This window comes from Salmo trutta, chromosome 2 (assembly GCF_901001165.1).
Source record: "Salmo trutta chromosome 2, fSalTru1.1, whole genome shotgun sequence".
Lineage (NCBI taxonomy): Eukaryota > Metazoa > Chordata > Actinopteri > Salmoniformes > Salmonidae > Salmo > Salmo trutta.
Genome location: NC_042958.1, coordinates 44,534,760 through 44,555,737, shown reverse-complemented (window position 1 = coordinate 44,555,737; position 20,978 = coordinate 44,534,760). Strand labels below are relative to the sequence as shown.

At 44.4% G+C, this 20,978-nt stretch overlaps 1 protein-coding gene across 3 annotated transcripts in view; it reads right to left on the bottom strand.

The window, feature by feature from the left end:
* LOC115155659 (CSC1-like protein 2) overlaps positions 1 to 20,978 on the bottom strand; it is a 78,908-nt gene that overhangs the window by 45,585 nt on the left and 12,345 nt on the right. The window lies entirely within an intron of this gene.

Below are 20,978 nucleotides of genomic sequence, written 5' to 3'. Positions count from 1 at the left end.
CAGATAAACCCAGTTAACCACAGCAGTATGTTACTGTGAGGAGAGACAGATAAACCCAGTTAACCACAGCAGTATGTTACTGTGAGGAGAGACAGATAAACCCAGTTAACCACAGCAGCATGTTACTGTGAGGAGAGACAAATAAACCCAGTTAACCACAGCAGTATGTTACTGTGAGGAGAGACAGATAACCACAGCAGTATGTTACTGTGAGGAGAGACAGGTAAACCCAGTTAACCACAGCAGTATGTTACTGTGAGGAGAGACAGATAAACCCAGTTAACCACAGCAGTATGTTACTGTGAGGAGAGACAGATAAACCCAGTTAACCACAGCAGTATGTTACTGTGAGGAGAGACAGATAAACCCAGTTAACCACAGCAGTATGTTACTGTGAGGAGAGACAGATAAACCCAGTTAACCACAGCAGCATGTTACTGTGAGGAGAGACAGGTAAACCCAGTTAACCACAGCAGCATGTTACTGTGAGGAGAGACAGATAAACCCAGTTAACCACAGCAGTATGTTACTGTGAGGAGAGACAGATAAACCCAGTTAACCACAGCAGTATGTTACTGTGAGGAGAGACAGATAAACCCAGTTAACCACAGCAGTATGTTACTGTGAGGAGAGACAGGTAAACCCAGTTAACCACAGCAGTATGTTACTGTGAGGAGAGACAGATAAACCCAGTTAACCACAGCAGTATGTTACTGTGAGGAGAGACAGATAAACCCAGTTAACCACAGCAGCATGTTACTGTGAGGAGAGACAAATAAACCCAGTTAACCACAGCAGTATGTTACTGTGAGGAGAGACAGATAAACCCAGTTAACCACAGCAGTATGTTACTGTGAGGAGAGACAGATAAACCCAGTTAACCACAGCAGTATGTTACTGTGAGGAGAGACAGATAAACCCAGTTAACCACAGCAGCATGTTACTGTGAGGAGAGACAGATAAACCCAGTTAACCACAGCAGCATGTTACTGTGAGGAGAGACAGATAAACCCAGTTAACCACAGCAGTATGTTACTGTGAGGAGAGACAGATAAACCCAGTTAACCACAGCAGTATGTTACTGTGAGGAGAGACAGATAAACCCAGTTAACCACAGTAGTATGTTACTGTGAGGAGAGACAGATAAACCCAGTTAACCACAGCAGTATGTTACTGTGAGGAGAGACAGATAAACCCAGTTAACCACAGCAGTATGTTACTGTGAGGAGAGACAGATAAACCCAGTTAACCACAGCAGCATGTTACTGTGAGGAGAGACAGATAAACCCAGTTAACCACAGCAGCATGTTACTGTGAGGAGAGACAGATAAACCCAGTTAACCACAGCAGTATGTTACTGTGAGGAGAGACAGATAAACCCAGTTAACCACAGCAGTATGTTACTGTGAGGAGAGACAGATAAACCCAGTTAACCACAGCAGCATGTTACTGTGAGGAGAGACAGATAAACCCAGTTAACCACAGCAGCATGTTACTGTGAGGAGAGACAGGTAAACCCAGTTAACCACAGCAGTATGTTACTGTGAGGAGAGACAGATAACCACAGCAGTATGTTACTGTGAGGAGAGACAAATAAACCCAGTTAACCACAGTAGTATGTTACTGTGAGGAGAGACAGATAAACCCAGTTAACCACAGCAGTATGTTACTGTGAGGAGAGACAGATAAACCCAGTTAACCACAGCAGCATGTTACTGTGAGGAGAGACAGGTAAACCCAGTTAACCACAGCAGTATGTTACTGTGAGGAGAGACAGATAAACCCAGTTAACCACAGCAGTATGTTACTGTGAGGAGAGACAGATAAACCCAGTTAACCACAACAGTATGTTACTGTGAGGAGAGACAGATAAACCCAGTTAACCACAGCAGCATGTTACTGTGAGGAAAGACAGATAAACCCAGTTAACCACAACAGTATGTTACTGTGAGGAGAGACAGATAAACCCAGTTAACCACAGCAGCATGTTACTGTGAGGAGAGACAGATAAACCCAGATAACCACAGCAGTATGTTACTGTGAGGAGAGACAGATAAACCCAGTTAACCACAGCAGTATGTTACTGTGAGGAGAGACAGATAAACCCAGTTAACCACAGCAGTATGTTACTGTGAGGAGAGACAGATAAACCCAGATAACCACAGCAGTATGTTACTGTGAGGAGAGACAGATAAACCCAGTTAACCACAGCAGCATGTTACTGTGAGGAGAGACAGATAAACCCAGTTAACCACAGCAGTATGTTACTGTGAGGAGAGACAGATAACCACAGCAGCATGTTACTGTGAGGAGAGACAGATAAACCCAGTTAACCACAGCAGTATGTTACTGTGAGGAGAGACAGATAAACCCAGTTAACCACAGCAGTATGTTACTGTGAGGAGAGACAGATAAACCCAGTTAACCACAGCAGTATGTTACTGTGAGGAGAGACAGATAAACACAGTTAACCACAGCAGCATGTTACTGTGAGGAGAGACAGATAGTAACATGCTGCTGTGGTTGTGAGGAGAGACAGGTAAACCCAGTTAACCACAACAGTATGTTACTGTGAGGAGAGACAGATAAACCCAGTTAACCACAGCAGTATGTTACTGTGAGGAGAGACAGATAAACCCAGTTAACCACAGCAGCATGTTACTGTGAGGAGAGACAGGTAAACCCAGTTAACCACAGCAGTATGTTACTGTGAGGAGAGACAGATAAACCCAGTTAACCACAGCAGTATGTTCCTGTGAGGAGAGACAGATAACCACAGCAGTATGTTACTGTGAGGAGAGACAGATAAACCCAGTTAACCCCAGCAGCATGTTACTGTGAGGAGAGACAGATAAACCCAGTTAACCACAGCAGTATGTTACTGTGAGGAGAGATAGATAAACCCAGTTAACCACAGCAGTATGTTACTGTGAGGAGAGACAGATAAACCCAGTTAACCACAGCAGTATGTTACTGTGAGGAGAGACAGATAAACCCAGATAACCACAGCAGCATGTTACTGTGAGGAGAGACAGATAAACCCAGTTAACCACAGCAGTATGTTACTGTGAGGAGAGACAGATAAACCCAGTTAACCACAGCAGCATGTTACTGTGAGGAGAGACAGATAAACCCAGTTAACCACAGCAGCATGTTACTGTGAGGAGAGACAGATAAACCCAGTTAACCACAGCAGTATGTTACTGTGAGGAGAGACAGATAAACCCAGTTAACCACAGCAGTATGTTACTGTGAGGAGAGACAGATAAACCCAGTTAACCACAGCAGTATGTTACTGTGAGGAGAGACAGATAAACCCAGTTAACCACAGCAGTATGTTACTGTGAGGAGAGACAGATAAACCCAGTTAACCACAGCAGTATGTTACTGTGAGGAGAGACAGATAAACCCAGTTAACCACAGCAGTATGTTACTGTGAGGAGAGACAGATAAACCCAGTTAACCACAGCAGCATGTTACTGTGAGGAGAGACAGGTAAACCCAGTTAACCACAGCAGTATGTTACTGTGAGGAGAGACAGATAAACCCAGTTAACCACAGCAGTATGTTACTGTGAGGAGAGACAGATAAACCCAGTTAACCACAGCAGCATGTTACTGTGAGGAGAGACAGATAAACCCAGTTAACCACAGCAGCATGTTACTGTGAGGAGAGACAGATAAACCCAGTTAACCACAGCAGTATGTTACTGTGAGGAGAGACAGATAAACCCAGTTAACCACAGCAGTATGTTACTGTGAGGAGAGACAGATAAACCCAGTTAACCACAGCAGTATGTTACTGTGAGGAGAGACAGATAAACCCAGTTAACCACAGCAGTATGTTACTGTGAGGAGAGACAGATAAACCCAGTTAACCACAGCAGCATGTTACTGTGAGGAGAGACAGATAAACCCAGTTAACGACAGCAGTATGTTACTGTGAGGAGAGACAGATAAACCCAGTTAACCACAGCAGTATGTTACTGTGAGGAGAGACAGGTAAACCCAGTTAACCACAGCAGTATGTTACTGTGAGGAGAGACAGATAAACCCAGTTAACCACAGCAGTATGTTACTGTGAGGAGAGACAGATAAAGCCAGTTAACCACAGCAGTATGTTACTGTGAGGAGAGACAGATAAACCCAGTTAACCACAGCAGCATGTTACTGTGAGGAGAGACAGATAAACCCAGTTAACCACAGCAGCATGTTACTGTGAGGAGAGACAAATAAACCCAGTTAACCACAGCAGTATGTTACTGTGAGGAGAGACAGATAAACCCAGTTAACCACAGCAGTATGTTACTGTGAGGAGAGACAGGTAAACCCAGTTAACCACAGCAGTATGTTACTGTGAGGAGAGACAGATAAACCCAGTTAACCACAGCAGTATGTTACTGTGAGGAGAGACAGATAACCCAGTTAACCACAGCAGTATGTTACTGTGAGGAGAGACAGATAAACCCAGTTAACCACAGCAGTATGTTACTGTGAGGAGAGACAGATAAACCCAGTTAACCACAGCAGCATGTTACTGTGAGGAGAGACAAATAAACCCAGTTAACCACAGCAGTATGTTACTGTGAGGAGAGACAGATAAAGCCAGTTAACCACAGCAGTATGTTACTGTGAGGAGAGACAGATAAACCCAGTTAACCACAGCAGTATGTTACTGTGAGGAGAGACAGATAAACCCAGTTAACCACAGCAGCATGTTACTGTGAGGAGAGACAGATAAACCCAGTTAACCACAGCAGTATGTTCCTGTGAGGAGAGACAGAAAAACCCAGTTAACCACAGCAGTATGTTACTGTGAGGAGAGACAGATAAACCCAGTTAACCACAGCAGCATGTTACTGTGAGGAGAGACAGATAAACCCAGTTAACCACAGCAGTATGTTACTGTGAGGAGAGACAGATAAACCCAGTTAACCACAGCAGTATGTTCCTGTGAGGAGAGACAGAAAAACCCAGTTAACCACAGCAGTATGTTACTGTGAGGAGAGACAGATAAACCCAGTTAACCACAGCAGTATGTTACTGTGAGGAGAGACAGGTAAACCCAGTTAACCACAGCAGCATGTTACTGTGAGGAGAGACAAATAAACCCAGTTAACCACAGCAGTATGTTACTGTGAGGAGAGACAGATAAACCCAGTTAACCACAGCAGTATGATACTGTGAGGAGAGACAGGTAAACCCAGTTAACCACAGCAGCATGTTACTGTGAGGAGAGACAGATAAACCCAGTTAACCACAGCAGTATGTTACTGTGAGGAGAGACAGATAAACCCAGTTAACCATAGCAGTATGTTACTGTGAGGAGAGACAGATAAACCCAGTTAACCACAGCAGTATGTTACTGTGAGGAGAGACAGATAAACCCAGTTAACCACAGCAGTATGTTACTGTGAGGAGAGACAGATAAACCCAGTTAACCACAGCAGCATGTTACTGTGAGGAGAGACAGATAAACCCAGTTAACCACAGCAGTATGTTACTGTGAGGAGAGACAGATAACCACAGCAGTATGTTACTGTGAGGAGAGACAGATAAACCCAGTTAACCACAGCAGTATGTTACTGTGAGGAGAGACAGGTAAACCCAGTTAACCACAGCAGCATGTTACTGTGAGGAGAGACAGGTAAACCCAGTTAACCACAGCAGTATGTTACTGTGAGGAGAGACAGGTAAACCCAGTTAACCACAGCAGTATGTTACTGTGAGGAGAGACAGGTAAACCCAGTTAACCACAGCAGCATGTTACTGTGAGGAGAGACAGATAACCACAGCAGCATGTTACTGTGAGGAGAGACAGATAACCACAGCAGTATGTTACTGTGAGGAGAGACAGGTAAACCCAGATAACCACAGCAGCATGTTACTGTGAGGAGAGACAGATAAACCCAGTTAACCACAGCAGTATGTTACTGTGAGGAGAGACAGATAAACCCAGTTAACCACAGCAGCATGTTACTGTGAGGAGAGACAGGTAAACCCAGTTAACCACAGCAGTATGTTACTGTGAGGAGAGACAGATAAACCCAGTTAACCACAGCAGCATGTTACTGTGAGGAGAGACAGATAACCACAGCAGTATGTTACTGTGAGGAGAGACAGGTAAACCCAGTTAACCACAGCAGTATGTTACTGTGAGGAGAGACAGATAACCACAGCAGCATGTTACTGTGAGGAGAGACAGGTAAACCCAGTTAACCACAGCAGTATGTTACTGTGAGGAGAGACAGATAAACCCAGTTAACCACAGCAGCATGTTACTGTGAGGAGAGACAGGTAAACCCAGTTAACCACAGCAGTATGTTACTGTGAGGAGAGACAGGTAAACCCAGTTACCCACAGCAGTATGTTACTGTGAGGAGAGACAGGTAAACCCAGTTAACCACAGCAGTATGTTACTGTGAGGAGAGACAGATAAACCCAGTTAACCACAGCAGTATGTTACTGTGAGGAGAGACAGGTAAACCCAGTTAACCACAGCAGTATGTTACTGTGAGGAGAGACAGATAAACCCAGTTAACCACAGCAGCATGTTACTGTGAGGAGAGACAGATAAACCCAGTTAACCACAGCAGTATGTTACTGTGAGGAGAGACAGGTAAACCCAGTTAACCACAGCAGCATGTTACTGTGAGGAGAGACAGATAACCACAGCAGTATGTTACTGTGAGGAGAGACAGGTAACCCAGTTAACCACAGCAGTATGTTACTGTGAGGAGAGACAGATAAACCCAGTTAACCACAGCAGCATGTTACTGTGAGGAGAGACAGATAAACCCAGTTAACCACAGCAGTATGTTACTGTGAGGAGAGACAGATAAACCCAGTTAACCACAGCAGTATGTTACTGTGAGGAGAGACAGATAAACCCAGTTAACCACAGCAGTATGTTACTGTGAGGAGAGACAGGTAAACCCAGTTAACCACAGCAGTATGTTACTGTGAGGAGAGACAGGTAAACCCAGTTAACCACAGCAGCATGTTACTGTGAGGAGAGACAGATAACCACAGCAGTATGTTACTGTGAGGAGAGACAGGTAAACCCAGTTAACCACAGCAGTATGTTACTGTGAGGAGAGACAGATAAACCCAGTTAACCACAGCAGCATGTTACTGTGAGGAGAGACAGATAAACCCAGTTAACAACAGCAGTATGTTACTGTGAGGAGAGACAGATAACCCAGTTAACCACAGCAGTATGTTACTGTGAGGAGAGACAGATAAACCCAGTTAACCACAGCAGCATGTTACTGTGAGGAGAGACAGGTAAACCCAGTTAACCACAGCAGCATGTTACTGTGAGGAGAGACAGATAAACCCAGTTAACCACAGCAGCATGTTACTGTGAGGAGAGACAGATAAACCCAGTTAACCACAGCAGTATGTTACTGTGAGGAGAGACAGGTAAACCCAGTTAACCACAGCAGCATGTTACTGTGAGGAGAGACAAATAAACCCAGTTAACCACAGCAGTATGTTACTGTGAGGAGAGACAGGTAAACCCAGTTAACCACAGCAGCATGTTACTGTGAGGAGAGACAGATAAACCCAGTTAACCACAGCAGTATGTTACTGTGAGGAGAGACAGGTAAACCCAGTTAACCACAGCAGCATGTTACTGTGAGGAGAGACAGATAAACCCAGTAACCACAACAGTATGTTACTGTGAGGAGAGACAGATAAACCCAGTTAACCACAGCAGTATGTTACTGTGAGGAGAGACAGATAAACCCAGTTAACCACAGCAGTATGTTACTGTGAGGAGAGACAGATAACCCAGTTAACCACAGCAGTATGTTACTGTGAGGAGAGACAGATAAACCCAGTTAACCACAGCAGTATGTTACTGTGAGGAGAGACAGATAAACCCAGTTAACCACAGCAGTATGTTACTGTGAGGAGAGACAGATAAACCCTGTTAACCCAGCAGCATGTTACTGTGAGGAGAGACAGATAAACCCAGTTAACCACAGCAGCATGTTACTGTGAGGAGAGACAGATAAACCCAGTTAACCACAGCAGCATGTTACTGTGAGGAGAGACAAATAAACCCAGATAACCACAGCAGTATGTTACTGTGAGGAGAGACAGATAACCCAGTTAACCACAGCAGCATGTTACTGTGAGGAGAGACAGATAAACCCAGTTAACCACAGCAGTATGTTACTGTGAGGAGAGACAGATAAACCCAGTTAACCACAACAGTATGTTACTGTGAGGAGAGACAGATAAACCCAGTTAACCACAGCAGCATGTTACTGTGAGGAGAGACAGATAAACCCAGTTAACCACAGCAGTATGTTACTGTGAGGAGAGACAGATAACCCAGTTAACCACAGCAGTATGTTACTGTGAGGAGAGACAGGTAAACCCAGTTAACCACAGCAGTATGTTACTGTGAGGAGAGACAGATAACCACAGCAGTATGTTACTGTGAGGAGAGACAGATAAACCCAGTTAACCAAGCAGTATGTTACTGTGAGGAGAGGACAGATAAACCCAGTTAACCACAGCAGTATGTTACTGTGAGGAGAGACAGATAAACCCAGTTAACCACAGCAGTATGTTACTGTGAGGAGAGACAGATAAACCCAGTTAACCACAGCAGTATGTTACTGTGAGGAGAGACAGATAAACCCAGTTAACCACAGCAGTATGTTACTGTGAGGAGAGACAGATAAACCCAGTTAACCACAGCAGTATGTTACTGTGAGGAGAGACAGATAAACCCAGTTAACCACAGCAGTATGTTACTGTGAGGAGAGACAGATAAACCCAGTTAACCACAGCAGTATGTTACTGTGAGGAGAGACAGATAAACCCAGTTAACCACAGCAGTATGTTACTGTGAGGAGAGACAGATAAACCCAGTTAACCACAGCAGTATGTTACTGTGAGGAGAGACAGGTAAACCCAGTTAACCACAGCAGTATGTTACTGTGAGGAGAGACAGGTAAACCCAGTTAACCACAGCAGTATGTTACTGTGAGGAGAGACAGATAAACCCAGTTAACCACAGCAGTATGTTACTGTGAGGAGAGACAGATAAACCCAGTTAACCACAGCAGTATGTTACTGTGAGGAGAGACAGGTAAACCCAGTTAACCACAGCAGCATGTTACTGTGAGGAGAGACAGATAAACCCAGTTAACCACAGCAGTATGTTACTGTGAGGAGAGACAGATAACCACAGCAGTATGTTACTGTGAGGAGAGACAAATAAACCCAGTTAACCACAGCAGCATGTTACTGTGAGGAGAGACAGATAAACCCAGTTAACCACAGCAGTATGTTACTGTGAGGAGAGACAGATAAACCCAGTTAACCACAGCAGTATGTTACTGTGAGGAGAGACAGATAAACCCAGTTAACCACAGCAGCATGTTACTGTGAGGAGAGACAGGTAAACCCAGTTAACCACAGCAGTATGTTACTGTGAGGAGAGACAGATAAACCCAGTTAACCACAGCAGCATGTTACTGTGAGGAGAGATAGATAAACCCAGTTAACCACAGCAGTATGTTACTGTGAGGAGAGACAAATAAACCCAGTTAACCACAGCAGCATGTTACTGTGAGGAGAGACAGATAAACCCCAGTTAACCACAGCAGTATGTTACTGTGAGGAGAGACAGGTAAACCCAGTTAACCACAGCAGTATGTTACTGTGAGGAGAGACAAATAAACCCAGTTAACCACAGCAGTATGTTACTGTGAGGAGAGACAGATAAACCCAGTTAACCACAGCAGTATGTTACTGTGAGGAGAGACAGATAAACCCAGTTAACCACAGCAGTATGTTACTGTGAGGAGAGACAGATAAACCCTGTTAACCACAGCAGCATGTTACTGTGAGGAGAGACAGATAAACCCAGTTAACCACAGCAGTATGTTACTGTGAGGAGACAGATAAACCCTGTTAACCACAGCAGTATGTTACTGTGAGGAGAGACAGATAAACCCTGTTAACCACAGCAGTATGTTACTGTGAGGAGAGACAGATAAACCCAGTTAACCACAGCAGTATGTTACTGTGAGGAGAGACAGATAAACCCAGTTAACCACAGCAGTATGTTACTGTGAGGAGAGACAGATAAACCCAGTTAACCACAGCAGTATGTTACTGTGAGGAGAGACAGATAAACCCAGTTACCACAGCAGCATGTTACTGTGAGGAGAGACAGATAAACCCAGTTAACCACAGCAGTATGTTACTGTGAGGAGAGACAGATAAACCCAGTTAACCACAGCAGTATGTTCCTGTGAGGAGAGACAGATAAACCCAGTTAACCACAGCAGTATGTTACTGTGAGGAGAGGACAGATAAACCCAGTTAACCACAGCAGTATGTTACTGTGAGGAGAGACAGGTAAACCCAGTTAACCACAGCAGTATGTTACTGTGAGGAGAGACAGATAAACCCAGTTAACCACAGCAGCATGTTACTGTGAGGAGAGACAGATAAACCCAGTTAACCACAGCAGCATGTACTGTGAGGAGAGACAGATTAAACCCAGTTAACCACAGCAGATGTTACTGTGAGGAGAGACAGAATAAACCCAGTTAACCCACAGCAGTATGTTTACTGTGAGGAGAGACAGATAAACCCAGTTAACCACAGCAGTATGTTACTGTGAGGAGAGACAGATAAACCCAGTTAACCACCAGCAGTATGTTACTGTGAGGAGAGACAGATAAACCCAGTTAACCACAGCAGTATGTTACTGTGAGGAGAGACAGATAAACCCAGTTAACCACAGCAGTATGTTACTGTGAGGAGGAGACAGATAACCACCGCAGTATGTTACTGTGAGGAGAGACAGATAAACCCAGTTAACCACAGCAGAATGTTACTGTGAGGAGAGACAGATAACACCCAGTTAACCACAGCAGCATGTTACTGTGAGAGTTAACCACCGCAGCATGTTACTGTGAGGAGAGACAGATAACCAGATAACCACAGCAGTATGTTACTGTGAGGAGAGACAGATAAACCCAGTTAACCACAGCAGCATGTTACTGTGAGGAGAGACAGATAAACCCAGTATAACCACAGCAGTATGTTACTGTGAGGAGAGACAGATAAACCCAGTTAACCACAGCAGTATGTTACTGTGAGGAGAGACAGATAAACCCAGTTAACCACAGCAGTATGTACTGTGAGGAGAGACAGATAAACCCAGTTAACCACAGCAGTATGTTACTGTGAGGAGAGACGATAAACCCAGTTAACCACAGCAGTATGTTACTGTGAGGAGGAGGACAGATAAACCCAGTTAACCACAGCAGTATGTTACTGTGAGGAGAGACAGATAAACCTCAGTTAACCACAGCAGTATGTTACTGTGAGGAGAGACAGGATAAACCCAGTTAACCACAGCAGCTATGTTACTGTGAGGAGAGACAGATAAACCCAGTTAACCACAGCAGATGTTACTGTGAGGAGAGACAGATAAACCCAGTTAACCACAGCAGTATGTTACTGTGAGGAGAGACAGGTAAACCCAGTTAACCACAGCAGTATGTTACTGTGAGGAGAGACAGGATTAAACCCAGTTAACCACAGCAGTATGTTACTGTGAGGAGAGACAGATAAACCCAGTTAACCACAGCAGCTATGTACTGTGAGGGAGACAGATAAACCCAGGTTAAACCACAGCAGTATGTTACTGTGAGGAGAGACAGATAAACCCAGTAACCACAGCAGCATGTTACTGTGAGGAGAGACAGATAAACCCAGTTAACCACAGCAGTATGTTATTGAGGAGAGACAGATAAACCCAGTAACCACAGCAGTATGTTACTGTGAGGAGAGACAGATAAACCCAGTTAACCACAGCAGTATGTACTGTGAGGAGAGACAGGACAGTAACCATGCTGCTGTGGTTGTGAGGAGAGACAGATAAACCCGTTAACCACAACAGTATGTTACTTGAGGAGAGACAGATAAACCCAGTTAACCACAGCAGTATGTACTGTGAGGAGAGACAGATAAACCCAGTAACCACAGCAGCATGTTACTGTGAGAGAGACAGATAAACCCAGTTAACCACAGCAGTATGTTACTGTGAGGAGAGACAGATAAACCCAGTTAACCACAGCAGTATGTTACTGTGAGGAGGAGACCGATAAACCCATTTAACCACCGGCAGCCTGTACTGTGAGAGAGACAGATAAACCCAGTAACCACAGCAGTATGTTACTGTGAGGAGAGACAGATAAACCCAGTTAACCAACGCAGCTATGTTACTGTGAGGAGAGGACAATAAACCCAGATAACCACAGCAGTAGTTACTGTGAGGAGAACAGATCAACCAGTTAACCACAGCAGTATGTTACTGTGAGGAGAGACAGATAACCCAGTTTAACCACAGCAGTATGTTACTGTGAGGAGAGGACAGATAAACCCAGTAACCACAGCAGTATGTTACTGTGAGGAGAGACAGATAAAACCAGTTAACCACAGCAGTATGTTACTGTGAGGAGAGACAGAATAACACAGTTAAAACCACAGCAGTATTGTTACGTGAGGAGAGACAGATAAACCAGTTAACCACAGCAGTTATGTTACTGTGAGGAGAGACAGGTAAAACCCAGTTAACCACAGCAGTATGTTACTGTGAGGAGAGACAGGTAAACCCAGTTAACCACAGCAGTATGTACTGTGAGGAGAGACAGATAAACCCAGTTAACCACAGCAGCATGTACTGTGAGGAGCGGAGGCAGATAAACCCAGTTAACCACAGCAGTATGTTACTGTGAGGAGAGACAGATAAACCCAGTTAACCACAGCAGTATGTTACTGTGAGGAGAGACAGATAAACCCAGTTAACCACAGCAGTATGTTACTGTGAGGAGAGACAGATAAACCCAGTTAACCACAGCAGCATGTTACTGTGAGGAGAGACAGATAAACCCAGTTAACCACAGCAGTATGTTACTGTGAGGAGAGACAGATAAACCCAGTTAACCACAGCAGTATGTTACTGTGAGGAGAGACAGATAAACCCAGTTAACCACAGCAGTATGTTACTGTGAGGAGAGACAGATAAACCCAGTTAACCACAGCAGTATGTACTGTGAGGAGAGACAGATAAACCCAGTTAACCACAGCAGTATGTTACTGTGAGGAGAGACAGATAAACCCAGTTAACCACAGCAGTATGTTACTGTGAGGAGAGACAGATAAACCCAGTTAACCACAGCAGTATGTTACTGTGAGGAGAGACAGATAAACCCAGTTAACCACAGCAGTATGTTACTGTGAGGAGAGACAGATAAACCCAGTTAACCACAGCAGTATGTTACTGTGAGGAGAGACAGATAAACCCAGTTAACCACAGCAGTATGTTACTGTGAGGAGAGACAGATAAACCCAGTTAACCACAGCAGTATGTTACTGTGAGGAGAGACAGATAAACCCAGTTAACCACAGCAGTATGTTACTGTGAGGAGAGACAGATAAACCCAGTTAACCACAGCAGTATGTTACTGTGAGGAGAGACAGATAAACCCAGTTAACCACAGCAGTATGTTACTGTGAGGAGAGACAGATAAACCCAGTTAACCACAGCAGTATGTTACTGTGAGGAGAGACAGGTAAACCCAGTTAACCACAGCAGTATGTTACTGTGAGGAGAGACAGATAAACCCAGTTAACCACAGCAGTATGTTACTGTGAGGAGAGACAGATAAACCCAGTTAACCACAGCAGCATGTTACTGTGAGGAGAGACAGATAAACCCAGTTAACCACAGCAGTATGTTACTGTGAGGGAGAGACAGATAAACCCAGTTAACCACAGCAGTATGTTACTGTGAGGAGAGACAGGTAAACCCAGTTAACCACAGCAGTATGTTACTGTGAGGAGAGACAGATAAACCCAGTTAACCACAGCAGCTATGTTACTGTGAGGAGAGACAGATAAACCCAGTTAACCACAGCAGTATGTTACTGTGAGGAGAGACAGATAAACCCAGTTAACCACAGCAGTATGTTACTGTGAGGAGAGACAGATAAACCCAGTTAACCAGCAGTATGTTACTGTGAGGAGAGACAGATAAACCCAGTTAAACCACAGCAGCATGTTACTGTGAGGAGAGACAGATAAACCCAGTTAACCACAGCAGCATGTTACTGTGAGGAGAGACAGATAAACCCAGTTAACCACAGCAGTATGTTACTGTGAGGAGAGACAGATAAACCCAGTTAACCACAGCAGCATGTTACTGTGAGGAGAGACAGATAAACCCAGTTAACCACAGCAGTATGTTACTGTGAGGAGAGACAGATAAACCCAGTTAACCACAGCAGCATGTTACTGTGAGGAGAGACAGGTAAACCCAGTTAACCACAGCAGTATGTTACTGTGAGGAGAGACAGATAAACCCAGTTAACCACAGCAGTATGTTACTGTGAGGAGAGACAGGTAAACCCAGTTAACCACAGCAGTATGTTACTGTGAGGAGAGACAGATAAACCCAGTTAACCACAGCAGTATGTTACTGTGAGGAGAGACAGATAAACCCAGTTAACCACAGCAGTATGTTACTGTGAGGAGAGACAGATAAACCCAGTTAACCACAGCAGTATGTTACTGTGAGGAGAGACAGATAAACCCAGTAACCACAGCAGTATGTTACTGTGAGGAGAGGACAGATAAACCCAGTTAACCACAACAGTATGTTACTGTGAGGAGAGACAGATAAACCCAGTTAACCACAGCAGTATGTTACTGTGAGGAGAGACAGGTAAACCCAGTTAACCACAGCAGTATGTTACTGTGAGGAGAGACAGGTAAACCCAGTTAACCACAGCAGTATGTTACTGTGAGGAGAGACAGATAAACCCAGTTAACCACAGCAGTATGTTACTGTGAGGAGAGACAGATAAACCCAGTTAACCACGCAGTATGTTACTGTGAGGGAGAGACAGATAAACCCAGTTAACCACAGCAGTATGTTACTGTGAGGAGAGACAGATAAACCCCGTAACCACAGCAGTATGTTACTGTGAGGAGAGACAGTAAAACCCAGTTAACCACAGCAGTATGTTACTGTGAGGAGAACCAGATAAACCCAGTTACACACAGCAGTATGTTACTGTGAGGAGAGACAGGTAAACCCAGTTAACCACAGCAGTATGTTACTGTGAGGAGAGACAGATAAACCCGTTAACCACAGCAGTATGTTACTGTGAGGAGAGACAGATAAACCCAGTTAACCACAGCAGTATTTTACTGTGAGGAGAGACAGATAAACCCAAGTGTGTTACCACAGCAGTATGTTACTGTGAGGAGAGACAGATAAACCCAGTTAACCACAGCAGTATGTTACTGTGAGGAGAGACAGATAAACCCAGTTAACCACAGCAGTATGTTACCACATCAGTGTAGTGAGAGAGACAGTAAACCCAGTTAACCACAGCAGTATGTACTGTGAGGAGAGACAGATAAACCCAGTTAACCACAGCAGTATGTTACTGTGAGGAGGACAGTAACCCAGTAACCACAGCAGTATGTTACTGTGAGGAGAGACAGGTAAACCCAGTTAACCACAGCAGTATGTTACTGTGAGGAGAGACAGGTAAACCCAGTTAACCACAGCAGCATGTTACTGTGAGGAGAGACAGGTAAACCCAGTTAACCACACAGCATGTTACTGTGAGGAGAGACAGATAAACCCAGTTAACCACAGCAGTATGTTACTGTGAGGAGAGACCGGTAAACCCAGTTAACCACCGCAGTATGTTACTGTGAGGAGAGACAGATAAACCCAGTAACCACAGCAGTATGTTACTGTGAGGAGAGACAGATAAACCCAGTTAACCACAGCAGCATGTTACTGTGAGGAGAGACAGATAAACCCAGTTAACCACAGCAGTATGTTACTGTGAGGAGAGACAGATAAACCCAGTTAACCACAGCAGTATGTTACTGTGAGGAGAGACAGATAAACCCAGTTAACCACAGCAGTATGTTACTGTGAGGAGAGACAGATAAACCCAGTTAACCACAGCAGTATGTTACTGTGAGGAGAGACAAATAAACCCAGTTAACCACAGCAGTATGTTACTGTGAGGAGAGACAGATAAACCCAGATAACCACAGCAGTATGTTACTGTGAGGAGAGACAGGTAAACCCAGTTAACCACAGCAGCATGTTACTGTGAGGAGAGACAGATAAACCCAGTTAACCACAGCAGTATGTTACTGTGAGGAGAGACAGATAAACCCAGTTAACCACAGCAGTATGTTACTGTGAGGAGAGACAGATAACCACAGCAGTATGTTACTGTGAGGAGAGACAGGTAAACCCAGTTAACCACAGCAGTATGTTACTGTGAGGAGAGACAGGTAAACCCAGTTAACCACAGCAGCATGTTACTGTGAGGAGAGACAGATAAACCCAGTTAACCACAGCAGTATGTTACTGTGAGGAGAGACAGATAAACCCAGTTAACCACAGCAGTATGTTACTGTGAGGAGAGACAGGTAAACCCAGTTAACCACAACAGTATGTTACTGTGAGGAGAGACAAATAAACCCAGTTAACCACAGCAGTATGTTACTGTGAGGAGAGACAGATAAACCCAGTTAACCACAGCAGTATGTTACTGTGAGGAGAGACAGATAAACCCAGTTAACCACAGCAGTATGTTACTGTGAGGAGAGACAGGTAAACCCAGTTAACCACAGCAGTATGTTACTGTGAGGAGAGACAGATAAACCCAGTTAACCACAGCAGCATGTTACTGTGAGGAGAGACAGATAAACCCAGTTAACCACAGCAGTATGTTACTGTGAGGAGAGACAGATAACCACAGCAGTATGTTACTGTGAGGAGAGACAGATAAACCCAGTTAACCACAGCAGCATGTTACTGTGAGGAGAGACAGGTAAACCCAGTTAACCACAGCAGTATGTTACTGTGAGGAGAGACAGATAAACCCAGTTAACCACAGCAGTATGTTACTGTGAGGAGAGACAGATAAACCCAGTTAACCACAGCAGTATGTTACTGTGAGGAGAGACAGATAAACCCAGTTAACCACAGCAGCATGTTACTGTGAGGAGAGACAGATAAACCCAGTTAACCACAGCAGTATGTTACTGTGAGGAGAGACAGATAAACCCAGTTAACCACAGCAGCATGTTACTGTGAGGAGAGACAGATAAACCCAGTTAACCACAGCAGCATGTTACTGTGAGGAGAGACAGATAAACCCAGTTAACCACAGCAGTATGTTACTGTGAGGAGAGACAGATAAACCCAGTTAACCACAGCAGCATGTTACTGTGAGGAGAGACAGATAAACCCAGTTAACCACAGCAGCATGTTACTGTGAGGAGAGACAGATAAACCCAGTTAACCACAGCAGTATGTTACTGTGAGGAGAGACAGATAAACCCAGTTAACCACAGCAGTATGTTACTGTGAGGAGAGACAGGTAAACCCAGTTAACCACAGCAGTATGTTACTGTGAGGAGAGACAGATAAACCCAGTTAACCACAGCAGTATGTTACTGTGAGGAGAGACAGATAAACCCAGTTAACCACAGCAGTATGTTACTGTGAGGAGAGACAGATAAACCCAGTTAACCACAGCAGTATGTTACTGTGAGGAGAGACAGATAAACCCAGTTAACCACAGCAGTATGTTACTGTGAGGAGAGACAGATAAACCCAGTTAACCACAGCAGTATGTTACTGTGAGGAGAGACAAATAAACCCAGTTAACCACAGCAGTATGTTACTGTGAGGAGAGACAGATAAACCCAGTTAACCACAGCAGTATGTTACTGTGAGGAGAGACAGATAAACCCAGTTAACCACAGCAGTATGTTACTGTGAGGAGAGACAGGTAAACCCAGTTAACCACAGCAGTATGTTACTGTGAGGAGAGACAGATAAACCCAGTTAACCACAGCAGCATGTTACTGTGAGGAGAGACAGATAAACCCAGTTAACCACAGCAGCATGTTACTGTGAGGAGAGACAGGTAAACCCAGTTAACCACAGCAGTATGTTACTGTGAGGAGAGACAGATAAACCCAGTTAACCACAGCAGCATGTTACTGTGAGGAGAGACAGATAAACCCAGTTAACCACAGCAGTATGTTACTGTGAGGAGAGACAGATAAACCCAGTTAACCACAGCAGTATGTTACTGTGAGGAGAGACAGATAAACCCAGTTAACCACAGCAGCATGTTACTGTGAGGAGAGACAAATAAACCCAGTTAACCACAGCAGTATGTTACTGTGAGGAGAGACAGATAAACCCAGTTAACCACAGCAGTATGTTACTGTGAGGAGAGACAGGTAAACCCAGTTAACCACAGCAGTATGTTACTGTGAGGAGAGACAGATAAACCCAGTTAACCACAGCAGTATGTTACTGTGAGGAGAGACAGATAAACCCAGTTAACCACAGCAGTATGTTACTGTGAGGAGAGACAGATAAACCCAGTTAACCACAGCAGTATGTTACTGTGAGGAGAGACAGATAAACCCAGTTAACCACAGCAGTATGTTACTGTGAGGAGAGACAGATAAACCCAGTTAACCACAGCAGCATGTTACTGTGAGGAGAGACAGATAAAGCCAGTTAACCACAGCAGTATGTTACTGTGAGGAGAGACAGATAAACCCAGTTAACCACAGCAGTATGTTACTGTGAGGAGAGACAGATAAACCCAGTTAACCACAGCAGTATGTTACTGTGAGGAGAGACAGGTAAACCCAGTTAACCACAGCAGTATGTTACTGTGAGGAGAGACAAAAACCCAGTTAACCACAGCAGTATGTTACTGTGAGGAGAGACAGGTAAACCCAGTTAACCACAGCAGTATGTTACTGTGAGGAGAGACAGATAAACCCAGTTAACCACAGCAGTATGTTACTGTGAGGAGAGACAGATAAACCCAGTTAACCACAGCAGTATGTTACTGTGAGGAGAGACAGATAAACCCAGTTAACCACAGCAGTATGTTACTGTGAGGAGAGACAGATAAACCCAGTTAACCACAGCAGTATGTTACTGTGAGGAGAGACAGATAAACCCAGTTAACCACAGCAGTATGTTACTGTGAGGAGAGACAGATAAACCCAGTTAACCACAGCAGTATGTTACTGTGAGGAGAGACAGATAAACCCAGTTAACCACAGCAGTATGTTACTGTGAGGAGAGACAGATAAACCCAGTTAACCACAGCAGTATGTTACTGTGAGGAGAGACAGATAAACCCAGTTAACCACAGCAGTATGTTACTGTGAGGAGAGACAGGTAAACCCAGTTAACCACAGCAGTATGTTACTGTGAGGAGAGACAGATAAACCCAGTTAACCACAGCAGTATGTTACTGTGAGGAGAGACAGATAAACCCAGTTAACCACAGCAGTATGTTACTGTGAGGAGAGACAAATAAACCCAGTTAACCACAGCAGCATGTTACTGTGAGGAGAGACAGATAAACCCAGTTAACCACAGCAGTATGTTACTGTGAGGAGAGACAGATAACCACAGCAGTATGTTACTGTGAGGAGAGACAGATAAACCCAGTTAACCACAGCAGCATGTTACTGTGAGGAGAGACAGATAAACCCAGTTAACCACAGCAGCATGTTACTGTGAGGAGAGACAGGTAAACCCAGTTAACCACAGCAGTATGTTACTGTGAGGAGAGACAGATAAACCCAGTTAACCACAGCAGTATGTTACTGTGAGGAGAGACAGATAAACCCAGTTAACCACAGCAGTATGTTACTGTGAGGAGAGATAGATAAACCCAGTTAACCACAGCAGTATGTTACTGTGAGGAGAGACAGATAAACCCAGTTAACCACAGCAGCATGTTACTGTGAGGAGAGACAGATAAACCCAGTTAACCACAGCAGTATGTTACTGTGAGGAGAGACAGATAAACCCAGTTAACCACAGCAGCATGTTACTGTGAGGAGAGACAGGTAAACCCAGTTAACCACAGCAGTATGTTACTGTGAGGAGAGACAGGTAAACCCAGTTAACCACAGCAGCATGTTACTGTGAGGAGAGACAGATAAACCCAGTTAACCACAGCAGTATGTTACTGTGAGGAGAGACAGATAAACCCAGTTAACCACAGCAGTATGTTACTGTGAGGAGAGACAGGTAAACCCAGTTAACCACAGCAGCATGTTACTGTGAGGAGAGACAGGTAAACCCAGTTAACCACAGCAGTATGTTACTGTGAGGAGAGACAGATAAACCCAGTTAACCACAGCAGCATGTTACTGTGAGGAGAGACAGATAAACCCAGTTAACCACAGCAGTATGTTACTGTGAGGAGAGACAGATAAACCCAGTTAACCACAGCAGTATGTTACTGTGAGGAGAGACAGATAAACCCAGTTAACCACAGCAGTATGTTACTGTGAGGAGAGACAGATAAACCCAGTTAACCACAGCAGCATGTTACTGTGAGGAGAGACAGATAAACCCAGTTAACCACAGCAGCATGTTACTGTGAGGAGAGACAGATAAACCCAGTTAACCACAGCAGTATGTTACTGTGAGGAGAGACAGATAAACCCAGTTAACCACAGCAGTATGTTACTGTGAGGAGAGACAGATAAACCCAGTTAACCACAGCAGTATGTTACTGTGAGGAGAGACAGATAAACCCAGTTAACCACAGCAGTATGTTACTGTGAGGAGAGACAGATAAACCCAGTTAACCACAGCAGTATGTTACTGTGAGGAGAGACAGATAAACCCAGTTAACCACAGCAGTATGTTACTGTGAGGAGAGACAGATAAACCCAGTTAACCACAGCAGTATGTTACTGTGAGGAGAGACAGATAAACCCAGTTAACCACAGCAGTATGTTACTGTGAGGGGGGACAGACACCAACCATTCCTACTAAAATTGGAGCGTCAATAAGTAAGATTTCCAATGTGGTATATGTCCAATATACCA